Raw genomic sequence first — 27,682 nt, 5'->3', positions numbered from 1 at the left:
TAGGTGGAGCATGATAGGTTATACCCACAGGGTCTTTAGAAATTCAGGACTCTGATGTCATCAACCAACAGAAAAGCAATCAGGATTACAGTTGGAGAGGTTACAGGCCTTTTAACACAACAGGGCAGTGTCCAGTGCAAACAGCTCCACTATCTCTAGATAATCGCCAGGTGATGTGGAGAGATCCAGAAAGTGGTAAATAAAAGGGAATTAGATAGGTTAACTGCTTGGGGAAGAGGGTTTGGTTGTATTTTTGTAGGAGGAGAAGGAATCAGATGGGTGCCAATGAGCCATATTCTCCTTGTCCATCACAGAGAGACGGAGCAGACCCTTGAGACGAAGGAGAAGACCCAATAAACATCGGGTGGTTCTGTTGTTGATTGTGCTCACCATTGAAAGAGCATGGCAGATCTGGGGGAAGGGGTGGAGGGAGGGAGGGGAAAAATCAGAACAGAAGTGAATGCAAGGGATAATGCTGTAAAAAATTACCCTGGCATGCGTTCTATCAATAAAAAGTTATTAAAAAAAAAAAAAAAGAAAGAAAGAAAAAGAAAATGAATTGTAGTTGGGACACTGTTTAGCATTTTCAGTAATTTCAAGGTGCTCTCCAACACAGAAATCTATTTTTGATAAATATTCTCATGGTAATGCTATGGTTGCAACTTATTAATACTTCAATTAGTAAAGGATCAAAGTTGGCAATGATTCAAAGAAGCAATGGAGAAATGTTGGTTAGGGATAAGAAGTCTGTCCATAAAGTGTCAAATAAAAGCTACTCAAAAAATACATGATAAAAAAAAAAAAAAGAAAGAAAGAAAGAGAGAAAGAGCATGGCAGTTATGGTGTTTGACACGGACATAGAAAATTGTTGGACTTCAAAACCCTCCGGAATCATTGGATTCTCTGAGACATGATAAAATTGTTGTAGGACTTGAAAACCCTCAGGAATCATTTGATTCTCTGAGACATAAGATTATTGTAGAACTTGAAAACCTTCAAGAATCACTGGATTCTCTGAGACATAAGATTGTTGTAGGATTTGAAAACCCTCAGGAATCATTGGATTCTCTGAGACATAAGACTTGAAAGCCTTCAGGAATCATTGGATTTTCTGAGAAATGATAAGACTTACAGGACTTCAAAATCTGCTGGAATCATTGTATTCCCTAAGACATAAAAAGACTTTTGCAGGACTTCAAAAACTTGGGGGGGGATCATTGGATTCCCATGTGAAGCAATGGACAATAGATTGGTTTTGGACTATCTCTTGGCTGCTGAAGAAGGCATATGTGTGAAATACTGTTTACATCCTCTCCTTCTAGGACTTCTGGCAAACTTTTACAACACCATGTTGATTTATATTGTTTCTTATACCGTTACTTGCATGTACAATTCATGTTTGTTATACCACATCAAGCCTGCACTGACTGTGGAGAGGGTCATCACTAATAGCCTCTGCATTATTGTTATGTCCTTGTGTAATACCTCCCATGCTGATGGTTTGTGCATAATAAGACCCTTCAGCCCAGAAACCCGCTTGCAACCCCCACTTCCCTTTGGTGCTTTTCATCTCCCTTCCTGAGATGTCAGGGAGGGCGTGATCATCTCCTTTTTAGTGCTTTCACCTCCCTTCCTGAGAAGTCAGGGAGTGTGTCATCACCTCCCCTTGGGTACTCTGATCTCCCTGAGGAGTCAGGTATGGCATGATCACCTGTGTTCTAAAACAAAAGAAAGCTGATACCAAGTGGAATTTACTATATTCAAAGTAACAAGTATTGTAGGATGATTAAACATGAATAACTTGGCTATTCTAAGTAGTGTAATGATCAAAGAAAACTGAAGGACTTGTGGAGAATAATACTGTTTATAGCCAGAGGTAAAACTGATGGTGTCTCAAGAAAAAATTAAGCATATTTATTTTTGTTGATTTCTGTATTTCTCTTGAGGGTTTTTGTCTTTGTTTTCTTTCACAATGTAACTATTATGGAAATGTTTTTCATGGCTACACATTTATAACCAGTATTGAATTAATTGGCTTCTCACAGATGGAAAAGGAAGAAGAGAGGGTTCTGAAGGTTAATGTTTTGTTTGTTTGTTTGTTTTTAAATTTTTCAAAAAATGTATTGATTTAATATTTTTTGCCCAGTTACACTTAAACATTCTTTTACATTTCTTTTTAAGATTTTTGAGTTCTAGGTTCTCCCTTTTATCCCAACCCACAATTAAAATCCACAGGTGAAGTTATATAAAACATTTCCATAAAAGCCAAATGTGAAAGAAAATATAAATCTTCCATTCTGATGAAAATAAAAACTTTGAAGAAAAATTAACTTAAACATACAGAGAGATATAGAGTAATGGAGAATGCTTTAATCAATATTTAGACTTGATCAATTCCTTCTTTGGATATTGATAGGATTTTGTATCATGTCTTTCATAAAATGTAGATAATCATATATCTGCATAACTGACAATAACAAAGTCATTTACAACTGGTCCTCCCCAGACATTGCTATTATTTTGTACAGTATATTTCAATTTGTTCATGGAGGACTTAAGTAGATTTTTTTCCCCCTGAGAGTATCTTACTCATCATTTCCCAGCAAATAATAATATTCTATCATAAAATATGCCTTGAAAACTCTTTTTCAACTACTATTGCTAATTATATTTCCATCATTTATTCTCTTTTTTCTTTCACCCTCTCCCTCCTCAAAAGTGTTTTCCTACTGAGCACTCCCATATGTGCTCACTTTATCACTTTCTGCCTCTTTTCATATCCCATTCCCTTCCTATTTTCCTGGAGGATAAAATAGATTTCTATACCCCTACTGAGTATATATGTCATTTCCTATTTGAGCCAATTTTAATGAGAGTAATGTTCATTCACTCCTCCTCTCCTCCTCCTTTTCCCCTCCACTGTAAAAACTTTTTCTTGCCTCTTTTTTATGGCAGATAATTTGCACCATTCCACTTCTGCCTATCCCTTTCTCCCTGTACATTACTCTCTCATCATTTCTTTTTAAAAAAAGTTATTTTTCCTTCAAATTCAATTCACATCTGTGCTTTCTATCTATATAAAATAACAAGAACTTTCTAATGAATTATAAGTATCATCCACCCATGTAGCAATGTAATGAGGTTAACTTTATTGCATATTACTTTCCTGATTACCTCCTTATGCTTTTCCAGAGGCCTGTATTGGAAAATCATATTTTCCAATCAGCTCTGGATTTTTCATCAGAAATGTTTGAAAATCCTCTATTTCATTGAAAGACCATTTTTTTTTCTCTGAAGTATTATACTCAGCTTTGCAGGGTAGGTGATTCTTGGTTGCAATCCTAGTTCTATTGCTTTCTGGAATATTATATTCCAAGTCCTTTACTCCTTCAATATAGAAGTTGCTAAATATTTGTTATCCTGACTATGACTCCACTATATTTGAATTGTTTCTTTCTAGATGCTTGCAACATTTTCTTCTTGATCTGGGAGTTCAGAAATTTTGCTATAATATTTCTGGGAGTTTTTACTTTGGGAAGTATTTCATGAGAAAATTAGTGAATTCTTTCAATTTCAATGTTACCTTCTGGTTCTAGGATTTCAGGCCAGTTTTCCTTGATAATTTCTTCCAAAATGATATCCAGGTGATGTCCAGGCTCTCTTTGTGATGTGGATTTTCAGGTTAGACCAATAATTTTTAAATTATCTCTCCTGGATTTATTTTCAAGGTCAGTTGTTTTTCCAATGACATAATTTCACTTTTTTTCTATTTTTTTTCCTTTTTTGCCTTTATTGTATCTTGATTTTTCATAAAGTCATTAGCTTCCATTTGCTCAATTCAATTTTTTAAGAAATTAATTACCTCAGTTACCCAATTTTGCTTTTGAAGGCATTCTTCTCCTCATTGATTTTTTTTTTTATTTCTTTTTGCACTTCTCTCAATTTTCTCTATTTTTTCTATTGTCTCTCTTTCTTGCTTTTCTTTTTTCTTGTTTTTTATTTTCTATTTATTTATTATTGCTAACAAAATTGGGATTAAGTGATTTGCCCAGAGTCACACATCTAGGAAGTATTAAGTATCTGAGGCCTGATTTGAACACAGGTTCTCCTGACCTCAGGGCTGGTGCTATATCCACTGACCCAACTAGCTGCTGCATTTTCTTACTTGATTTTCAAAGTCTCTTTTGAGCTCTTCCATGAAATGAATTAAATTATTATTTTTCTTAGAGTCTTTGGATTAGGTGTTTTGGCTTTCTTCCCATCTTTTGAGTGTGTGTTTTGATCCTTCTTGTCACCATAATAACATTCAAAGATCAGAAACTCTTTTTTTTTTCTTTTCTGCTCATTTTCCTAGCCTATTACTCTGCTTTTAACTTTTTGTTACAGTAGAGCTCTGTTTCCAAGGTAGAGGGTTCACTATCCCAAGTTTCAGGGATTTTGTATAGTTGTTTTCAGAAATCCTTTTAAGATCTGATTACAAGTATTCTTTTCTGCTCTGGAGCTGTTAGGTGTGTCCCTGACATTCTGTAGCTGTAAGATTTAGTGTGCTGGCCCAGGCTACACTGGGACTGCTCACCAGACTCCCAGCCCATTGCTACAGACCCTCTCCACTGACCTTCCAGGTCCCTCCTTTCTCCCTGGGCTAAAAGTTCCAGAAGCCTACAGCAGTTCTACTGTTTCAGAATTCTCTGCCTTACTGAAGCTAGGGTCTGGCCTGGAGTGGGACCAGACCTGGGACTGTACTAGCGATTACATTGGGTTTGGACTCTGGTTCCACAGACCTTTTCTCCTGATCTTCCAAGTCCTCTTTGATGTCTCTAGGTTGGAAAGCCTGAAAGCCACTAATACTAGGGCTGATTCAGATGTCTAGTTGGGGCCCTAGGTAGGGCTGGGTCTGGGTCTTGAGCTGCATCAACATGACCCATCCTGGGACTCCCACCCTGGTATCACTGACCTTTTCCAGTGAGCATCTAAATCCCCTTCTGCAGGAAAATAATCTTCTCTGTCTTTTTAGATATTCTGAGGCTCTAAAATTTGTTTAGAGTCATTATTTTAAAAAATTTGGAGCAGTTTGGGGAAGAGGTTATGAAAGTCATTGCCTTTATTTCACAATCTTGATTCTGACTGGAGTTCAAAGTTTTAAAAATGAATACTGAATCCAGTAGCAAGAGATAGAAATAGAAATCTCATTTAAAATAACTGTAGAAAGAAAAAGTAATTGGAAGTTTACTTGAAAAGACATTGCAAAATACTTTTCACACAAATAAACTTAGATCTAATCAATTAGAAGAATATCAAGTGCTAGACTATGCTAATATAATAAAAATGATAAGTCTATCTAAATTAATCCATTAAATGCTATAACAATGAAACTGCCAAGAAATTATTTTATAGAGCTAGAAAAATAATCTCTAAAATTCATCTGGAAGAACAAAAATTCAAGAATTTCAAAGAAATTAATGAAAAAATTTAAAGACAGACCTAAAACTATATTACAAATCATCAGTCTTCAAAACCATTTGGTAGTGGCTAAGAAATAGAGTAGTGGATTAGTGGAATAAGATTAGGTTCATAAGACAAAATAGCCAGTGAAATAGTAATCTAGCATTTGATAAACCCAAAGACTTCTGAAATGAGAACTATTTGAAAATAATTGCTGGGCAAACAAGAAAAGAGTGATGCAGAAACTAGACTTTGAACAGAGCAACATGTAAAACCACACAACAAGATAAATTCAAAATGAGTTCATGATTTAGACATAATGAGTGATAATAAAAGCATATTAGGAGAACAAGAGATAGTCTACCTTTCAGATCTGTGAAAAAGGAAGTAATTTATAGCTAAAGAAGAACTAGAGAACATTATGAAATACAAAATGGATAATTTTCATTATATTAGATTTAAAGGTTTTTATACAAACAAAACCAATGCAATCAAAATTGGAAGTAAATCAGAAAGCTGGGGCAGGGAGGGTGGGGGGAGAGGGGAGGGGGAAGAGAGGGAGGGTGGTGGTGGGAATTACATCCAAAGTTTCTGACAAAGGCCATATTTCTAAATATATAGAGAGTTGACTCAAATTTATAAAAATATAAGCCAATTGATAAACAGTCAAAGGATATGAACAATTTTCAGACAAAGAAAATAAATCCATTTCTAGTAACATAATAAATGATTTAAATCACTACTATTAGAAAAATTCAAAGGGTTACAAAATTGTGCATATCCTTTGAACCAACAGTGTCACTATTATATCTGTATTCCAAAGAGATCATAAAAAAGGGAAAAGGACCAATATGGGCTAAAAATTTTGTAGCAGCCCTTTCTGTAGTATCAAGGAATTGAGGAATGGATAAATAAGTTATATGTGAATGTAATGGAATATTATTGTTCTGTAAAAAAAATGAGGAGCTGGCTGATTTCAGAAAATCCTGGAAAGACTTACATGAACTGATGCTAAGTGACATGAGCAGAACAAAGAGAATATTGTACATAGCAACAACTGGATTACATGACGATCAATTGTGATGGAACTGGTTCTTTATAATAATGATGTGATTCAAGGAAATTTCAATAGACTGGTAATGGAAAGAGCCATCTACGTTCAAAGAGAGAACTATGGAGATTGAATGTAAATCAAATAGTGTTTTTTCCTTTTTTAGTGCTGTTATTTGTTTGCTTAGTTTTGTTTTTTCTTTCTTTCTGAATTTGTTTTCCATTTTGATCTAATTGTTTTTGTTCAGCATGACAAATATGGAAATGAGTTTACAAGAGATGCACAAAAATGAATGCTGACAACTGTTTTAACATGTATGTGGAGAAAAATAAAATACTAAATAAATGGAATCATTCAAGGAAGAGATATTACTGTGGAGGGGAACATGGATCAGAAATATACAAAAATCATTCTCATTGAAATTGGTTCAAAGAAGGAATACACATAGAAAAACACATACACATATGTATACATATACATATGCTGATGTGTATGTTAATTATGCATAGAAAAGTAATTTATCTAATAAGGAAATAGAGGAAAGGAATAAGAAAAAAGAAGGTAAAAAAAAAATAAGGACAGGTTAAGAGAGGCAGTGCTTATAAGCAAAATAGACTACTGATGAAGGATAGGACAAAAGAGAGAAAATAAAAACAAATGAAATTAGCATGGAAATTTGAATGTTAACAGGATGAGGTTCACTCATAAAACTAAAAAAGTCAAAATAATGAATTAGAAATAAACATCCAATAATTTGTGGTACAAGATACACATTCGAAATATAAATGCATAAATTTAAAATAAAGGACTAGAGCTAAATCTAATATGATTTTGCTGAAATTAAAAAAAAAAAAAAAGCAAAAGCAAAAAAAAAAAAAAAAAAAAAAGAAATTTCCCCTAGACAGAGAAAGTAATACAATTTATGTTAAATTTGTACAATTCCCTTGCTGGGTTTTGATACAAAACATCATACCTTGCCCAAGGTAAGCTCATCACTTGGAATCTTATCTCACCCCTCAGTCTCTGCCAGTACCTCCTTTGTCTCCTTTCAACTTTATTATCTTCCTCCATTAGACTATGGTAGTTTCTCTTTTCTTAATTATATCTCCAGTGCTTAGAATAGTGATTAGCTTATCATTATAATTATAATATAATTAGTTTATAAATAGATGTTTATTATTATTGAGAAAATATGAATCAGCTCCCTTGATTATAAATCCACTGTTATTTCCATTTTTTTTTTACAAGTTAAATGTCCATGAAGTACTCAATTAACTTCATACACAATTGCTTTCATACAATGATAAGAAAGATGATTCTCATTCCTTAAGGTATTTCATACCCAGCTCACAGTTTTCACCTATACCCTAATCTCTAAAATGGGGGCCTTCAATTCACATATTGAAATGCTTTTTGTTGTGCCACAGTTCCCTTTTAATGTCCTGAAGTAGCTTCCCAATTGTCCTATTTAGTTACTCTGCCTCAGGTTATAATCTTTTCCTCTTAATATTTGATGAGATAAAGATTTTATATCTTTAGGCTATAATCATTCCTTCTTAATGTTTGACAGGATAAAGGTCTATCCATTTTAAACATCATTAGAATATCAGTAACCTCTCCAGTACCTCCCTCCATTATGTCATCCTAAGTGCCTCCCTCCATTAGGTTATCCCCATCCAGATACCTCCCCCATTATGTCATCATTCTTGTTATCCTATAAAAGAGTCTTGCTTTCCAACATTCAGGGCTGGATTCTTTGAGATGCTAGTCTCATTCAGCTCTGGGACCAAACATGGATCATTTGGTCCTAGTAAGTCTCTCCCATTTAATAAACTATTAAATTGTTCTCTAATCTCTGTCTTGCTCAGTTTCTCTGGCATTACATTTAAATATTCTTATCTCCCACTTCATTAGCCTTTTCAGTGTCCATGATCTACACCTTTATTCCCCAGGAAACTGTATGGGATCTTCTCTTTTTCTTTTTTTTTTCTTGAAAAATCTTATCAGCTTCCCTAAGCAGATATCAATTAAATCTATGAATCCAATCGCAGTTTCACAAAATCTGATTCTGCAACAGTACCTGACTTTTAGATATTTCCAGTGAATATCCTTTGTATAACTCCAATTCAACATGTCTGAAATGGAACTTAATATCTCCCAACCTTTCCTCTCTTCATAACTTACCTGCTTTTTTTGAAGACATAATGGTCCTTCACTTCTATGTCAAATTAGTTGTCATATTTTGCTGATTGTTCCATTACAACATTTCTTATAAGCATCTATATTCTTCTATCTATTCATATATCCATTAATCTAGCTCAGGCCCACATCACTTCTTACCTGCACTAGTGGAATGACTTTATTTCCCTTCTAATTTTTCACATTTCCTATCCATTTGCTGCAAAGCAATGAAATTACTATTTCTAAAATACTGTTCTTAATATAACACTCTCATGCTCAGTAATCTTCAATGATATTCTTGTCCCTATACTTTTCTGTTTCACATACAACCTTAAGTAATCTGTATCCAAGAAGAGGAACTCAAGATGGCAAAGTAAAGGCAGGAACTCACCCAATGTTGTCTTCAAACTGCTTCAAATTCCTCTAAATAATGACTTTAGACATATTTTATAGCATCAGAATACCCAAAAAGATGGAGTGGCACATTAAAGACAACTTAGAAGTTTAGAAGAAAAGGTCTATGACACCAGGGTGGGAAATATAAAAAGTTAATGAGGAGAAGAATGCCTTAAAAGGCAAAACTGCTTAATTGCAAAAGAAGATACAAAAGCTCACTAATGAAAATAATTACTAAAAATTTGAATTGAGCAAATGAAAGCTAATGACTTTGTGACAAATCAAGATGCAATAAAGCAAAATTCCCTAAAATGAGAATATATATATATATATATATATATATATAATATATATATATATATATATATATATATATAATATAATATACAATTCACTGGAAAAAACAACTTACCTGAAAAATAGATCCAGGAGAGAAAATCTAAGAATTATTGCATATTCTGAAAGTCTTTTTTCAAGCTTGTTATTTTCAAAACATATGCATAGTTCTCAACATTCACCCTTGCAAAACATTGTCTTCCAATTTTTTTTCTCCAATCTTTCCCCCCACTGCATTCTAAAACATATGCAGATCTTCTATATATAGTTCTACAATTATCATGATGTGAAAGAAAAATCAAATAAAAAAATTTAAAAAATAGAAAGAAAATAAAATGTAAGCAAATAACAAAAAAAGTAAAAATACTATGTTGTGATTGATCCTCACACAGGCCCCACAGTTCTCTCTGGTTGCAGATGTCTCTCTTCATCCCAAGATCACTGGAGCTGGCCTGAAACTCTTTGCTGTTAAAAAGAGCTATATCCCTCAAAATCGATCATTGTATAATCTTGTTTATTATTGCTATGTACAATGTTTTATTCATTCTACTTATTTCACTTTGCTTCAATTTGTATAAGTCTCTCCATGCCTATATAATATTCCATTACATTCAGATACCACAACTTATTCAGCCATTCTCCAACCAATGTGCATTTATTCAGTTTTCAGTTTATTTTCACTATAAAAAGGGCAACTACAAACATTTTTGGCCATGTGGGTCATTTTCCCTTTTTAATGATCTCTTTGCAATACAGCCCAGTAGAGACACTGATGAATTAAAGGATATACACACTTTGATATTCCTTGGAGCATTACCTGAAAGTCTTGATCCAAAAAGGAGCCTGGACATCATCTATCAAGAAATTATAAAGGAAAACTGTTTTGATATTCTAGAGCCAGAGGGTTAAAAAGAAATTGAAAAAAATCTGCCAATCACCTTCTGAAAGAAATCCCAAAATGAAAACTCCCAGTATTATTACAGCCAAATTTCAGAATTTTCAGGTGAAGGAAAAAATATTGCAATTATCCAGAAAGAAACAATCCAATATAATAAAGCCACAATCAGGATAACACCAGATTTAACATCTTCTATATTAAAAGACTGAAGGTTTAGAATATGATATTCCAGCGATTAATGGAACTTGGGTCATAACCAAGAAAAACTGAATAAAATTCTTCAAGGGAAAAGTAGAAATTTAATGAAATACAGGGTTTTCAAGCATGCTTAATGAAAAAAGAAAACCAGAGATGAATACAATTTTTTTTCAACATTTAAAACTCAGAAGAAGCATAAGGAGATAATCAGGAAAGTGATTTCATAAGGGATTTAATAAGGTTTATTTGATTATATTCCTACATGGTTGGATGATACTTTTAACTCATTAGATGTTTATCATTATTATTGTAATTAGGAATATATAAAGACAAAGGGCATAGTTCTGGGTTAAATAGGAAGGAATAATAGCTAAAAAGATGAAATTAAGGGATGAAGGAGGAATGTCTTAGAAGAAATGGAAAGGGGGCAGGGAAGTAGTATAAATTATCTGCCATAAAAAGAGGCAAGAGAAAGCTGTCATGGAAAAAGAAGGGGAAGAGCAGTTGAATGAGTACACCTTATTCTTATTAGATCTCAAAGAAGAAATTATATAAGCACTCAATATGGGAATAGAATATAGGAAAAACATCAATTGCTCATAGATAGGCTGAGCTAATATAATAAAAATCACAATTCTAGCTAAATTATTCTACTTATTCAGTGGCATACCAATTAAACTTCCAAAAAAAAACATTTTATAGAGGTAGAAAAAGTAATAACAAAATTCAGCTGAAAGAAAAAAAGGTAAAGAATATCAAGAGGATTAATGAAAAATGAAAACAATGAATATTACTACTAACTGCATTTCTGTGATTTCTTCTTCATCTTTTCACCCATTCTGTCACCAAAAGTGTTTTGCTACTGACCACTCACTCCCCAAAAATATAACTTGCCTAAACTAACAGAGGAAGAAGTAAATATCCTAAACACTCCTATCTCAGAAAAAGAAATAGAACAAACTATTAATCAACTCCCTAAGAAAAAAACCCCAGGACCAGATGGATTTACATCTGAATTCTATCAAACATTTAAAGATCAATTAACTCCAATACTAAATAAACTATTTGAAGAAGTAGGGATTGAAGGAGTCCTACCAAACTCCTTTTATGACACAGATATGGTACTGATACCTAAACCAGGTAGGCTGAAAACAGAGAAAGAAAATTATAGACCAATCTCCCTAATGAATATTGATGCTAAAATCTTAAATAAAATATTAGCAAAAAGATTACAGAAAATCATCCCCAGGATAATACACTATGACCAAGTAGGATTTATACCAGGAATGCAGGGCTGGTTCAATATTAGGAAAACTATTAACATAATTGACTATATCAACAACCAACCAAACAAAAACCATATGATCATCTCAATAGATGCAGAAAAAGCATTTGATAAAATCCAACATCCATTCCTAATAAAAACACTTGAGATCATAGGAATAAAAGGACTTTTCCTTAAAATAGTTAGGGGCATATATTTTAAACCTTCAGTAAGCATCATATGCAATGGGGAAAAACTAGAACCTTTCCCAGTAAGATCTGGAGTGAAACAAGGCTGCCCACTATCACCATTATTATTCAATATTGTATTAGAAACACTAGCCTCTGCAATAAGAGTCGAGAAAGAGATTAAAGGAATTAGAGTAGGCAATGACGAAACCAAACTATCACTCTTTGCAGATGATATGATGGTATACCTAGAAAACCCCAGAGATTCTACTAAAAAGCTATTAGAAATAATTCATAATTTTAGCAAAGTAGCAGGATACAAAATAAATCCCCATAAATCCTCAGCATTCTTATACACCACCAAGAAAATCCAAGAGCAAGAGATACAAAGAGAAATTCCATTCAAAATAACTGTTGATAGCATAAAATATTTGGGAATCTACCTACCAAAGGAAAGTCAGGAATTATATGAGCAAAATTACAAAAAAGTTTTCACACAAATAAAGTCAGACTTAAATAATTGGAAAAATATTAAGTGCTCTTGGATAGGCCGAGTGAATATAATAAAGATGACAATACTCCCTAAACTAATCTATTTATTTAGTGCTATACCAATCAGACTTCCAAGAAAATATTTTAATGATTTAGAAAAAATAACAACAAAATTCATATGGAACAATAAAAAGTCGAGAATCTCAAGGGGATTAATGAAAAAAAAAAATCAAATGAAGGTGGCCTAGCTGTATCTGATCTAAAATTATATTATAAAGCAGCAGTCACCAAAACCATTTGGTATTGGCTTAGAAATAGATTAGTTGATCAGTGGAAAAGGTTAGGTTCACAAGACAGAATAGTCAACTATAGCAATCTAGTGTTTGACAAACCCAAAGATTCTAAATTTTGGGATAAGATTTCATTATTTGATAAAAACTGCTGGGATAACTGGTAATTAGTATGGCAGAAATTAGGCAAGGACCCACACTTAACACCACATACCAAGATAAGATCAAAATGGGTCCATGACCTAGGCATAAAGAACAAGATTATAAATAAATTAGAGGAACATAGGATAGTTTATCTCTCAGACTTGTGGAGGAGAAAGAAATTTGTGACCAAAGATGAACTAGAGACCATTACCGATCACAAAATAGAAAATTTTGATTATATCAAATTAAAAAGGCTTTGTAGAAACAGAACGAATGCAAACAAGATTAGTAGGGAAGCAACAAACTGGGAAAACATCTTTACAATTAAAGGTTCTGATAAAGGCCTCATTTCCAAAAGATATAGAGAACTGACTCAAATTTATAAAAAATCAAGCCATTCTCCAATTGATAAATGGTCAAAGGATATGAACAGACAATTTTCAGATGAAGAAATTGAAACTATTACCACTCACATGAAAGAGTGTTCCAAATCACTATTGATCAGAGAAATGCAAATTAAGACAACTCTGAGATATCACTACACACCTGTCAGATTGGCTAAGATGACAGGAAAAAATAATGATGAATGTTGGAGGGGATGCGGGAAAACGGGGACACTGATGCACTGTTGGTGGAGTTGTGAATGAATCCAGCCATTCTGGAGAGCAATCTGGAATTATGCCCAAAAAGTTATCAAACTGTGCATACCCTTTGATCCAGCAGTGTTTCTATTGGGCCTATACCCCAAAGAGATACTAAAAAAGGGAAAGGGACCTGTATGTGCCAAATTGTTTGTAGCAGCCCTGTTTGTAGTGGCTAGAAACTGGAAAATGAATGGATGCCCATCAATTGGAGAATGGCTGGGTAAATTGTGGTATATGAATGTTATGGAATATTATTGCTCTGTAAGGAATGACCAGCAGGATGAATACAGAGAGGCTTGGAGAGACCTACACGGACTGATGCTAAGTGAGATGAGCAGAACCAGGAGATCATTATACACTTCGACAACGATATTGTATGAGGATGTATTCTGATGGAAGTGGATTTCTCTGACAAAGAGACTTAACTGAGTTTCATTGGATAAATGATGGACAGAAACAGCTACACCCAAAGAAGGAACACTGGGAAATGAATGTGAACTATTTGATTTTTGATTTTCTTCCTGAGTTATTTTTACCTTCTGAATCCAATTCTCCCTGTGCAGCAGGAGAACTGTTCGGTTCTGCAAATATGTATTGTATTTAGGATATACTGCAACATATTTATAGGATATACTGCTTGCCATCTTGCGGGGGGGGGGAGGAAGGGAGGGGAAAAAACGAAACATAAGTGATTGCAAGGGATAATGCTGTGTAAAAATTATCCTGGCATGGATTCTGTCAATACAAAGTTATTATTAAATAAAATTAAATTTTCAAAAAAAATAAAAAATAAAAAAAATAGTAACATAAAAAAAAAAAAAAAAACTCACTGGCTGAAAAATGTTTCCCAGTTTTGTACTTTCCTTTCAATCTTGTTTATATTGGTTTTCTCTGTGCATTTTTTTAAAATTTAATATAATCAGCTGTTTAATTTCCCTTTCATGATGTTCTCTATTTCTTCTTTGATTGTAACATCCTCCCATCTCCAACGATCTAATAGGTTAACTATCCCTTGCTCTCCTAATTTGCTTGTGACATCATCCTTTCTGCTCAAATCACATGCCTATTTTGATCCTATTTTGGTATGGGGTGTGAGATGTAAGTCTATGGCAAGTTTCTGACATATTATTTTCCAGTTTTCCCTGCAATTTATGTGAAATAATGAATTCTTATCCCAGAAGCTAGAATTTGGGGGGTTATCATAGATTACTGTATTAATTAATTATCATGTTATATATAGCTATTTCCACAGATCCGCCATGGTATTTGTTAGCCAGTGTGAAAAGATTTTGATGAGTGCACCTTTATAATACACTCTTAGGTCTAGTGCTGCTAGGCCATTCTATTTTTTCATTAATTCCTTTTATAATCCTGACTTTTTATATATGAATTTTGTTATTTTTTCTAGTTCTATAAAATAGTTTGTTGTTGTTGTTGTTTCAGTGGTGTTGGTATGGCATTGAACAAGTGAACTAATTTAGGTAGAATTATCATTTTTTTATATTAGCTCAGCCTCCCCATGAGCAAATTATATTTTTCCAGTTGTTTAGATCTGAATCTATTTGTAAGAGAAATATTTTGCAATTATGTTCCTATACTTCTTGGATTTTTCTTGGCAGGACAATTCCCATATATTTTATAGTGTGTGCAGTTATATTAAATGGAATTTATCTTCCTATCTCCTGTTACTGGACTTCTTTAATAACAGAAATGCTGATGATTTGTTTAAGTTTATGTTATATCCTGCAATTTTGCTAAAGCTGTTAATTATTTAAAATAGTAGGTCTCCAGGATTTTCTAAGTATAGCATTATATCCTCTGCAAAAAGTGATGCATTTATCATCTCATTGTGTTCTCTAATTCCTTGAGTTTCTTTCTTTTCTTATTGCTATAGCCAACATTTCTGGTACAATAATGAATAAGAGTGGTGATAATGGGTACCCTTGTTTTACCCCTGATCTTATTGGGAATGTGTTTAGCTTCTTCCCTTTACAAATAATGCTTGCTAGTGATTGTACATAGATGATGCTTATCACTTTCAGGAAAACTCCATTTATTCCTGTATTCTCTATTGTATTAAAAGGAATGGCTGTTACATTTTTTCAATAGCCTTTTCTGAATCTTTGGAGAATATCATATGATTTCTCTTCCTTTTGTCACTGATATAGGCAAATATAGTAATGGTTTGCTTGATATTGAAATAACCCTATTTTCCTCGTATAAATTCCTCTTTATCTTAGAATGTTATTTTGCTAATAAATTGTTCTAATCATTTTGATAATATTTTATGTAAAAGTTTTGCATCAACATCCATTAGGGAGATTGGTCTATAATTTTATTTCTCTATTTTGGCTCTTCCTGCTTTAGGTATCAGTACCACATCATTGAAAGACTTTGGCAGAAATCCTTTATTACTTGTTTTTTTTTTTTCAAATAAGTTTGCATAATATTAGAATTATTTGCTCTTTAAATGTTTGGTAGAATTCATGCAAATTAATCTAGCCATGGTGACTTTTTCTTAGGGAGTTTACTAAAGACTAAAGTAAAATTTCTTTTTCTAAAATTGAGTATAGAGGATAGAGTTAGGTATAAGGGAAAAAAATCTGAAAGCCAGAATTTTTTCCTAGTAAATTTATTTTTAATACACATTGCTTTATGAATCATGTTGGGAGAGAAAAATCAGAGCCAAAGGGAAAAATAATGAGAGAGATAAAAAAAAGAAAAAAAAAAAAGAAGTGAACATAACATGTGTTGATTTATATTCAGTCTTCTTAGTTCTTTTTCTGGATGCAGATGGCATGTTCTGTCCAAAGATTATGGGGATTGCTTTGGATGACTGAATCACTGAGAAGAAACAAATCTTTCATATTTGACCATCACATATTGTGTACAATGGTTCTGCTTGTATTGCTCATCATCAGTTCATGTAAATCTTTCCAGGTTTTTCAAAAATCAGCTTGTTCTTCATTTTTTTGTAGAAGAATAATATTGTCTTCATATATCACAACTTGCTCAGCCATTGATGATCATATACTCATATAACAATTCTTTGTTATCACAAAAAGAGCTGCTCCAAACATTTTTGCACATCTCTTTTACTCATGTAAAAATCTAGCAATACAAAATTTCCTCTAAGGACTGCTTTGGCTGTATCATATAAGTTTTAGTATATTGTCTCATTCTTGTCATTTTTTGGAAGAAATTATTATTTCTTTGATCTATTGTTTGATCCACTCATTCTTTTATTTTCCCCTGAGTTAATTGGGGTTAAGTGACTTGCCCAAAATCACAAAGCTAAGACGTGTTAAATGTCTGAGACCAGATTTGAATTCAATTCCTCCTTACTTCAAGGCTGGTGCTCTATCCACTGTACCACCTAGCTGCCCCTGACCCACTAATTCTTCAGGATTAGATTTTTCCAATCAGTTTTTAATCTGTTTTTCCCTGGTCTTTTTTCAATGGGATTTTTATTGCAACATGATCTGAAAGTGCCTTTGATTGTGAGGGTTCCATGATCTAATACATGAACAATTTTTGTGTAGGTACTATCTATCACTGAGGAAAAAAGAAAGGTATATTCCTTTCTATGCATATTCAATTTTTTCCAGATGTCTACTACAGCCAAGTTTTCTAAAGATTCTATTACTCTTCTTAACTTTTTTTTTGTTTATTTTGTGGTCATATTTATCTTATTCTCATAGAGGGAGTTAAGATCCTCCACAAGTATATTTTTTGCTGTTTATTTCTTCCTGTAACTGGTTTAACTACTACTCTAAGAATTTGTATGCTGTACTACTTGGTACATATATATTTAGTATTGATATCACTTCATTGTCTATGGTAATCTTTAACAAGATGTAGTTTCCTTCCTTATTTCTTTTAATTACATTTATTTTTATTTTTAGTTTATCTGAGATTAGAATTTCTATCCCCCACTTTGTTTTTTTTGCTTTGACAGAAACATAAAGAAAATTCTGCTACATTCTTTTATCTTTACTTTGTATGTGTCACTCTGTGTAAAGTGTGTATCTTGTAAACAACATATTATGGGATTCTGGTTTTTAATTCACTCTGTATCTGTTCTAAGAGAGAATTCATCCTATTCACATTCACAGTTATGATTACCAGCTATGCATTTCCTTTCATCATATCCCTTTTGTAGAAGCTTCCAGATCCTGGGTAATTCTGTTTGTTGCTCCTTGATACTTGAATTGTTTTTGTCTGGCATCTTGCAGTATTTTTTCCTTGAGATTATAATTCTGGAGTTCTGCAACAATATTCTTTGGGGGTTGCTTTCCAGTGATGATCAGTGGATTCTTTCAATGACTATTTCCTCCTCTGCTTCTAGTACATCAGGGAAGTCTTCCTTGGTTGTCTCTTGATGAATGCTACTTGGGCTCTTTTGGGGGTCGTGGTGTCCTGGTAGATCAATATTGTTTAAATTGTCTTTCTTGGATCTATTTTCAGATCAACTGATTTTCCAATGAAGTATTTTATATTTTCTTCCATTTTTTTCATTCTTTTTACTTTGTTTGACTAATTCTTTGTCTCATAGAGTCATTAGCTTCCATTTGCCTGGTTCTAGTTTTTAATGTGTGATTTTCTTCAATTACTTTTTGTGTCTCTTTTTCCATTTGATTAATTCTACTATTCAAAGTGGTGTGTTTTTTTTTTCAGGTTTTTTTTTTTCACATTTGACCAATTCTATTTTTTAAAACATAGTTTTTTTTTTTTAATTTTCAAAACATATATGTAGATAGTTTTCAACATTCACCCTTGCAAAACTTTGTGTTGCAAAATGCTTTCTCCCTCCCTTTATCCCCAGCACCCTCCCCAGATGGCAAGTAATCAAATTTATGTTAAACATATGAAATTCGTCTATACTTATTTCCTCAATTATCATTCTTCACAAGAAAAATGGAAAAAATGATAAAGAAAACAAAATGTAAGCAAACACTAACAATAAAAAAGTGAAAATACTATGTTGTGGTCCCCACAGTACTCTGGTTGCAGATTGCTCTGTTCATCACAAGAACATTGGAACTGGCCTGAATAATTTCACTGATGAAAAAAGTCATGTACATCAAAATTGATAATCATATAATCTTGCTATTTCTGTATACAATGTTCTCCTGTTTCTACTCACTTCATTTAGCATCACTTCATGTAAATCTCTCCAGGCCTCTCTGAAAGCATCTTGCTGATCATTCCTTATAGAACAATAATATTCCATAACATTCAGAGACTATAATTTATTCAGCCATTCTCCAGCTGATGGGCATCTGTTAAGCTTCCGATTCTTTCAAACTACAGAAAGGGCTGCTACAAACATTTTTTGCACATGTGAGTCCTTTTCTTTTTTAATCTCTTGCTGGATTAAAGGTTATGCACAATTTGATAGCTCTTTGACCATAGGTCCATCATATTCTCTAGAATGGTTGAATCAGTTCACAATCCATCAACAATGTACTAGGGTCCCAGTTTTCCCACATTCCATCCAAAATTCATCATTATATTTTCCTGTCATCTTAGTCAATCTGAGAGGTGTGTAGTGGTAAATAACAATTGTTTTAGTTTGGTATTTCTCTGATCAATAAGAAATGGTTTGATTTTCTTCATTGGAAAATTGTTCAAATCCTTTGACCATTTATCAGGGAAATTGTATTTTTTTAAGGAATTATTTCTTCTTTTTTTAATATTGATTCTCTTCTGTGTAACTCTCATTTCCCAATTGTTCTTCTACTTCTCTTATTTAACTTTTAATATCCCTTATGAGTACTTCCAAGAAGCCTTTTTAATCTTAAGATCAATTCAAATTACTCTTTAAGATTTCCCATGTGGGCATTTTGTCCTCTTCTGAGTTAGTGTTTTGGTCTTTCCAGTCACCTCAGTAGCTTTCTATGGTGATAGTTTTTTTTTTTCTGTTTCTTTCTCATTTTCTTTCTTCTATCCTTCCTTCCTTCCTTCCTTCCTTCCTTCCTTCCTTCCTTCCTTCCTTCCTTCCTTCCTTCTTTCTTTCTTTCTTTCTTTTTTCTTTCTTTCTTTCTTTCTTTCTTTCTTTCTTTCTTTCTTTTCTTTCTTTTTCTTTCTGCATTCTTCCTTTCTCCCTTCCTTCCTTTTTATATTTAGTGACTTTTGAGATTGAGCTATGGTCCTAGAATATTGGGAGGGCACTTCTTGTACCTCTCTGAGCCTTGGTGTTAAGAATAGGAGTCCCTTGTGTTTGGTTTCTTGGCTCAGAGTAGGGTAAAGCCCTACCTGTTCTTTTCAGGGAACAGCCTGCTTTCCTGAGCTGGCAATTTGCCTTTTGAGCTGGAACTGGATGCCATCCCATTGAACTGCTCTGCTACTGAGGCAGGACTGAAGATTTCAATTTCTGATCTGTTACGATTTAAGAGCATCTTAAAGGTTTTCCCAGGCCCTGTCTAAGTTGGGCTGAACACTCTTTTTTTACATCACTGAAACTGACCATTCTAATCTAGCTTAAGCTGTAGAGAAATTTCATTCCATTAGACTCTGTTAAGAGGCTTAGTTCATGTAATTTGCAAGGGAAAATGGGAAAGCCCAAGCAGATTCTTGACTTAACTCTACCATCTTTATTTCATCCCCAGAACTCCAAAGGGCTATAAATTCATGCATATACTCTGACCTAACAATATCATTAATAAGCATGAAGCCCAAAAGAAATTTGTTTTTTAAAAGAAAAAAACTTATATGTACAAAAATATTTACAGCAGCTATTTTCAGCAACAAACAATGAAAGTTGAAGGCATGTCCATCAATTAAAGGATGGCTGAGTGAACTGTGTTATGTGATTGTGATGAATTATTATTGTTCTATGGAAAATGATGAGAAGGATGCTCTCAGAAAAAAAAAAACTGGCAAGTCTTCCCTGAATTCAAGTAAAGTGAAATGTATTGTACACAAAGTAAAAGCAATGTTCTGGGATAATCATCTGTAAATGACTTTGCTATTCTCAGCAGTACAATGATCCATGACTACTCCAAAGGGCTTATGATGAAAAATTCTATTCATACTCAGAGAAGGTCTCAATTAAGATTGAAATATTCTCTCTCTCTCTCTCTCTCTCTCTCTCTCTCTCTCTCTCTCTTTCTCTCTCTCTCTCTCCTTTATCCCTCCTTTCCTCCCTTTCGCTATCTCTCTATCTCTGTGTATGTGTGCGTGTCATTGTCTCTCTCTAACTCTCTCTTTTTCTCTCTTTCTCACCCTCTGTCTCTCTCTCCTTCTCTTTTTACTTTATCTTTCGTGTGTGTGTGTGTGTGTGTGTGTGTGTGTGTGTGTGTGTGTGTGTATGTGTGTGTGTGGTTTTTGGTAGAGTAGGAGATCTATGTTTTATTTCAAAACATGACTTTTGTGCAAATGTTTTGCATAACTTCACATATGGTTTCTTATTGGAGGCTGGGGATGAGGATAAGGAAGAAAGTTTGGAACTTAAAAGTTTTAAAAACAAATGTAAAAAATATAAAAAAAAGTTTAAAGGCAACTGGTGGAAAATATTAAATGAATTTAAATTTTTTTTAAATCTATATCTAACCTTCTTTTCAAGGCTTAATACATACATACATACATATATATATATTCTTTTGCACACTCTATGTTCCAGCCAAAAAGAGCAATTTGTTACTCTCCATACATGATCGTGCATCTACCATTTTTCTTCCTTGGAAAAAGCATTTTTCTGTGTAAGAATTGAATTCTCTTCTTACTTTTTCCTGATAAAATTCTTAGAGTCTTTTAAAGTTCAGTTAAATACATCTTCATTTCTCCTATCTTCATTCTTTCCCCTGAAAATTATTCTGTATTAGTGTAGTAATACTTGATATTTACTTGTTTGTGTACAAACTGTCATTCTATACTTTTCCCCAAACTTGAGAGGAGTTCCTTAAAAAAGAGATCATGTAATTATTACTTTTGTACCCTCAGCAGTCAGGACAAGGGAAGAGAAAGAGAAACATAGAGAGATAAAGGGAACAGAGAGACAGAGGAAAAGGAAAAGATAAATGAAGAGAGGGAAAGAAGGAAGGGAGAGATGGAGGGAAAGAGAGAGGGGAAGAGAGAGAGAAAGAGAGAGAAAGAGAGAAGGATGGAAGAGAGGGCCACCTAACCTATATCCATTGTAGCTAATTAAAAAAATTAATATAAAGATAAAAAAGAATGAAGACAACACGAATAATTGAGAAGTTAAAGTAAGGTAAATTATAGATATCATAGTTCCTGGGAACACAGAAGGCATTTAATAAAATATTAATCGTCAATTGGAGCCAAATAGGTAGGAAGCTCCCTCTGAAATCTAGGATTATTTTTAGTTTTGAAAAAAAGGGGAAATATAATAATCTGCTTAAAGAACCTTTCAGAAACTTTTCTTTTTCTCTTTTTTATATGTTCAGAATATTTCCCCCTGACATGTCATTTCCTGGTTCCCAAATTGTATATCCTCTCCATATTTTTTTTTATTTATGTCTAGTTTAAGAACATATTATTATTGTGATGATTAATTGTTGCTTTTTCCTTGTATCATAATTCTCACATATATTATCTGCAAAGATCATTAATGTGATATTTAGCCTCTTTTGGGAAACATGCATGACAATGCCACTAAGACACAACTACACACACACACACACACACACACACATACACACACTTACACTCATACACCATATACTTTTAGTTCTAAGCTTATTGCTTGAAGTTCTGTTCATTTTGCACATGAACACAGTGGTTGTATTGTGTTTATTCTTCTTCACTAGTGGATACAATTTTCACAATTAATTCACAAATTATATTTTTTCCCTTCCTCTACCCTAATTCCCATACCAGAATCACAATCACAATAACTAATTTTTTTTGTGTGATCTTCTTACATGGCACCTCCCCAATTTTAGGAGACTTTTCAAAAATAATTGCCAGTGCTTCACTAAGTTTGTTAGCTAATTCCCTTAGCACCCTAGTGAGTATGTCATCCAGAGTTTCGGGAATGATACAATTCAGTAATTTGAGAGAAAATTGGGGTCAGATTCTCTGTAGCATCTTGGACTTTTTTTCTCACTTTTTTTGCTATTTTCCTCTAGTTCTAGTATTTTTCCATTTTCTTTGCAGCTCCTCTATACACAGATTTTTCAGGCTTTGATTTTCTCTCAAACTGATGTGTTTTCTCAGGCTTTCAACACTTTTGGCGCTTCTATCTAACACTCCTCTTTCTCCCACTAATTAGGTAAACAGTCTCACCTTTTCAGCCACTAACATGTTATCATTGAAGGGAATATTCTAGTGTGTCAAGTTATCTTGAAAAATCTTTTGCCTCTTTGGACAACAACATAATACTAATAGTCCTTGGATAAGAGCTAAAATGTGTTATTTATTTCCAGTATGAAGGACTATACACACTGTGGGATTGCTTCATGCAATCTGACCTTCTAAAAGTTATTGCAAAAAGGAAATTGTTCATGTTAGTGTGCTATTCCATCTTAAAAAAAAAAAAGTCCTACAAATTTAAACAAGTTTCATCAACAACAAAACATAAAAAATCTTAATACAACAAAACTGAGGCAGACAAATATATCTTGTTTCGTTGGTTATTTAGCCAAATTCCTAGAAGAATCAACATTGGAAGTTTCTAATTTGAATGGTTAATGTTATAATTTATTAGCTACAAGGCTGGGGTAGCATGCGTAGGCTTACATGATTATGAATTTTTTTTAAAAAAAAGAGATGTATGTGTATGTGTATGTGTATTCTTATACTGTCACTTTTTAAAAGTTGGAAGCAATGTTCACCAATATCTAGTCAAATCCCCTTAGTTCAGAGATTAAAAATTGCTTGAAAATACTATCAAATTTTATAAATGACTAAAAACTGGGTCTCTCAATATAGAATAAAATATTTTTCCAGTTGGTTAGATCAGACTTAATTTGTGTGGAAAGTGTTTTGTAGTTTTGCTCATAAAGTTTCTGATTTTCCCTTGGCAGATAGATTCCTAAATATTTTATACAATCAGTAGTTACTTTAAATGGAATTTCTTTTTGTAACTCTAACTGTTGGGTTTTGTCAATGATATATAAGAATGCTGATGACTTATGTGGGTTTACTTTATATCCTGCAACTTTGCTGAAGGTGTAGATTGTTTCTAATAACTTTTTGGTAGAATCTCTGGGGTTCTCTAAGTATACCATCATATCATCAGCAAAGAGTGATAATTTGGTTTCCTCATTGCCTATTCTTATTCCTTTAATCTCTTTCTCAACTCTTATTGCCAAAGCTAGCATTTCTAATACAATATTAAATAGTAACGGTGATAGTGAGCAACCTTGTTTCACTCCTGATCTTATTGGGAATGGTTGCAGTTTGTTCCCATTACATATGACGCTTACTACTGGTTTTAAATAGATGCTACTGATTATTTTAAGGAAAAGTCCATTTATTCCTATACTCTCAAGAGTTTTTAATAGGAATGGATGTTGGATTTTATCAAATGCTTTTTCTGCATCTATTGAGATGATCATATGGTTTTTGTTAATTTGATTATTAATATGGACAATTATATTGATAGTTTTCCTAATATTGAACCAGCCCTGCATTCCTGGTATAAATCCTACCTGATCATGATGTATTATCCTGGGGATGATTTTCTGTAGTCTTTTTGCTAATATCTTATTTAAGATTTTAGCATCAATATTCATTAGGGAGATTGGTCTATAATTTTCTTTCTCTGTTTTCAACCTATCTTGTTTAGGTATCAGTATCATGTCTGTGTCATAAAAGGAGTTTGGTAGGACTCCTTCATTCCCTATTTTTTCACATAGTTTATAAAGTATTGGGGCTAATGGTTCTTTTAATGTTTGGTAGAATTCACATGTAAATCCATCTGGTCCCGGGGATTTTTTTTTTAGGAAGTTGATTAATAGCTTGTTCTATTTCTTTTTCTGAAATGGGACTATTTAAGCAATTTACTTCCTCCTCTAATAATCTGGGAAGCCTATATTTTTGGAGGTAGTCATCCATTTCGCTTAGGTTATCAAATTTATTGGCATAAAGTTGGGCAAAGAGTTATTATTTCTTTAATTTCCTCTTCATCAGTGTTAAGTTCTCCTTTTTCATTTTTAATACTGCCAATTTGATTTCCCTCTCTCCTTTTTCTAATCAGATTTACCAAAGGTTTATCAATTTTATTGGTTTTTTCATAAAACCAACTCTTAGTTTTATTTATTAGTTCAATAGTTTTTTTTTTTTACTTTCTATATTATTAATTTCTTCTTTTAATTTTAGAATTTCAAGTTTAGTAATTGATTAGGGGTTTTAAATTTGGTCTTTTTCTAACTTTTTAAGTTCCAGGCTCCATTCATTGATCTTCTCTTTTTCTATTTTATTCAAGTAAGCCTCTAAGGATATAAAATTTCCCCTTATTACTGCTTTGGCTGCATCCCACAAATTTTGATATGATGTCTCCTTGTTGTCATTATCTTGAGTGAAATTATTAATTGTGTCTATAATTTGCTGTTTCACCCAATCATTCTTTAAGATGAGATTATTTAGTTTCCAATTACTTTTTGGTCTATTTACATCTAACTTTTTGTTGAATGTAGTTTTTATTGCATTATGATCTGAAAAGAAAGCATTTACTATTTCTGCCTTGTTGCATTTAATTTTAAGTTCTTTACATCCTAATATATGGTCAATTTTTGTGTAGGTTCCATGAACTGCTGAGAAGAAAGTATACTCCTTTCTGTCACCATTCAGTTTTCTCCAGAGATCTATCATACCTAATTTTTCTAATATTCTATTTACCTCTTTAATTTCTTTCTTATTTGTTTTGTGATTTGATTTATCTAAATCTGAGAGTGCAAGATTGAGATCTCCCACTATTATAGTTTTGCTGTCTATTTCTTCTTGCAACTCTCTTAGCTTCTCTTTAAGGAAGTTAGATGCTATACCACTTGATGCATATATGTTTAATACTGATATTGCTTCATTGTCTATAGTACCCTTAAGCAAGATATAGTTTCCTTCCTTATCTCTTTTAATTAGATTAATCTTTGCTTTTGCTTGTTCTGAGATAAGGATGGCTACCTCTGCTTTTTTGACTTCACCTGAAGCATAATAGTTTCTGCTCCAGCCTTTTACCTGTAGTCTATATGTATCTCCCTGTTTTAAATGTGTTTCCTGTAAACTACATATTGTAGGGTTCTGACTTTTGATCCAGTTCGCTATCCGCCTCCTCTTTATGGGAGAGTTCATCCCATTCACATTTGCGGTTAAAATAACCAATTCTGCATTTTCTGCCATCCTAATATCCCCAGATTATACTTTTCTTTTTCTTGCCCTCCTTCCCTTCTTTCCTATTGGTCCCACTAACGTCGTGCAGCTCTCCCTCCATAGTATCCCTCCCTCCTCCCTTTGAATCCCTTCCCCTTTCTTGTACCCTTCCCTTATTACTCTTTTTCCTTCTCCCTTTTCCTCTCCCACTTTTTAATGAAGTGAGAGAAGAATCTGTGTAAAACAAATATGTCAATTGTTTCCTCTTTGAGCCAACTCTGATGAGAGTAGGATTCACACAATGTTCCTCCCCCTCTCTAAGTTCCCTCATATATGATAGGTTTCCTTTGCCTCATTGTCACATGTAGTTTCCCTCTTTTTATCTCCCTTCTTCCCTTTTTCTGACACTATCCCCTTTCCATTTCTACTTCCCGTTTTATGTTATATCGGTAAAATCAAATTATATATATGATTTTTATGTATATTCACAACAGAAATACAGTTCTCAAGAGTTCCTTTTACCTTTTTCTACTTCTCTTGATTCCTGTTGTTGAAGATCAAATTTTTTGTGCAAGTCTGGTTTTTTCCTTAGAAACAGATGGAATTCCCCTATTTCATTAAATGTCCATCTTCTTCCATGGAAAAAAAATACTCAGCTTAGCTGGATAGTTTATTCTTGGCTGCATTCCAAGTTCTTTTGCCTTTCAGAATATCTGATTCCAGGCCCTTCGATCCTTTAATGTTGAGGCAGCCAGATCTTGCGTGACCCTTATTGTTGAATCTCAGTATTTGAACTGTTTTTTCCTGGCTGCTTGTAAAATTTTTTCTTTAGTCTGGAAATTCTGAAGTTTGGCCACAATATTCCTTGGAGTCTTTATTTTAGGGTCTTTTTCAGAAGGTGTTCGATGAATTCTTTCAACGCCTATTTTCCCTTCCGGTTCTATTACTTCTGGGCAGTTCTCTTTGATGATTTCTGTAAAATAGTATCTAGGCTTTTTTTTTCATCATAATTTTCTGGTAGTCCAATGATCCTCAGATTATCTCTCCTAGATCTATTTTCCAGGTCTGTTGTTTTTCCAAGTAAATATTTGACATTTTTTCCCAATCTTTCTTTTTTTGGTTTTGCTTGACTGATTCTTGATGTCTCAATGTATCAGTCATTTCTATTTGTTCAGTTCTAATTTTTAGTGAGTTATTTTCTTCGTTAGCTTTTTTTACTTCTTTTTGTATATGTCCAATTGAGTTGTTTTGCTCTATGGAATTTTTTTCCATTTCACTAATTTTTTTTTTTTTTTTTTTTTTTTTTTTAGTGCGTCATTTTCTTTTTCCAATTCGCAAACTCTGTTTCCCTGCACTTCTTGGGAGCTTTTTACCTTTTCCAATTCACATTTCAGGAAGTTGTTTTCTTTTTCCACTTTATCAAATTTTTCTTTTAGTGAGTTATGTGTCTTTCCCCATTTCTCTTCTAGCTCTCTTTTAAGGTTTTTAATAGTCTCTTCTAGGAGAGCTTTTTGTATTGGAGACCAACAATCATCTGGAGACTGTCTGTTATTAGTCTCTTTAGAGTTGAAAAGCTGTTCTCTTTCTGTGTAGATACTATCAATCGTTCTTTTGATTTTTTTACTCATTTTGTTAAGGCCTGTAAGGTCTGCCTTCAGAGCCAGGAGGTTACTAGCTTCCTCTGCAGAGCAGTGAAAGGTATATGGACGGGGTAGCTGTCCTGCAGACCGGCTACTAAAAACAGCGAGGTACTGGAGTGCTCTGGGAAAGAGTTCCCCCCTGAAAGTAACTGAGGCCTGCAGGGTCAGGCTGGGAAAGTGCCTTTCAAAGAACCTCAGCTGTGTGAGATAACGACTGCCCTGGGGCTAGACACTTAGCAGTGAGA

This window comes from Antechinus flavipes, chromosome 5 (assembly GCF_016432865.1).
Source record: "Antechinus flavipes isolate AdamAnt ecotype Samford, QLD, Australia chromosome 5, AdamAnt_v2, whole genome shotgun sequence".
Lineage (NCBI taxonomy): Eukaryota > Metazoa > Chordata > Mammalia > Dasyuromorphia > Dasyuridae > Antechinus > Antechinus flavipes.
This window is presented reverse-complemented; position numbering follows the sequence as displayed.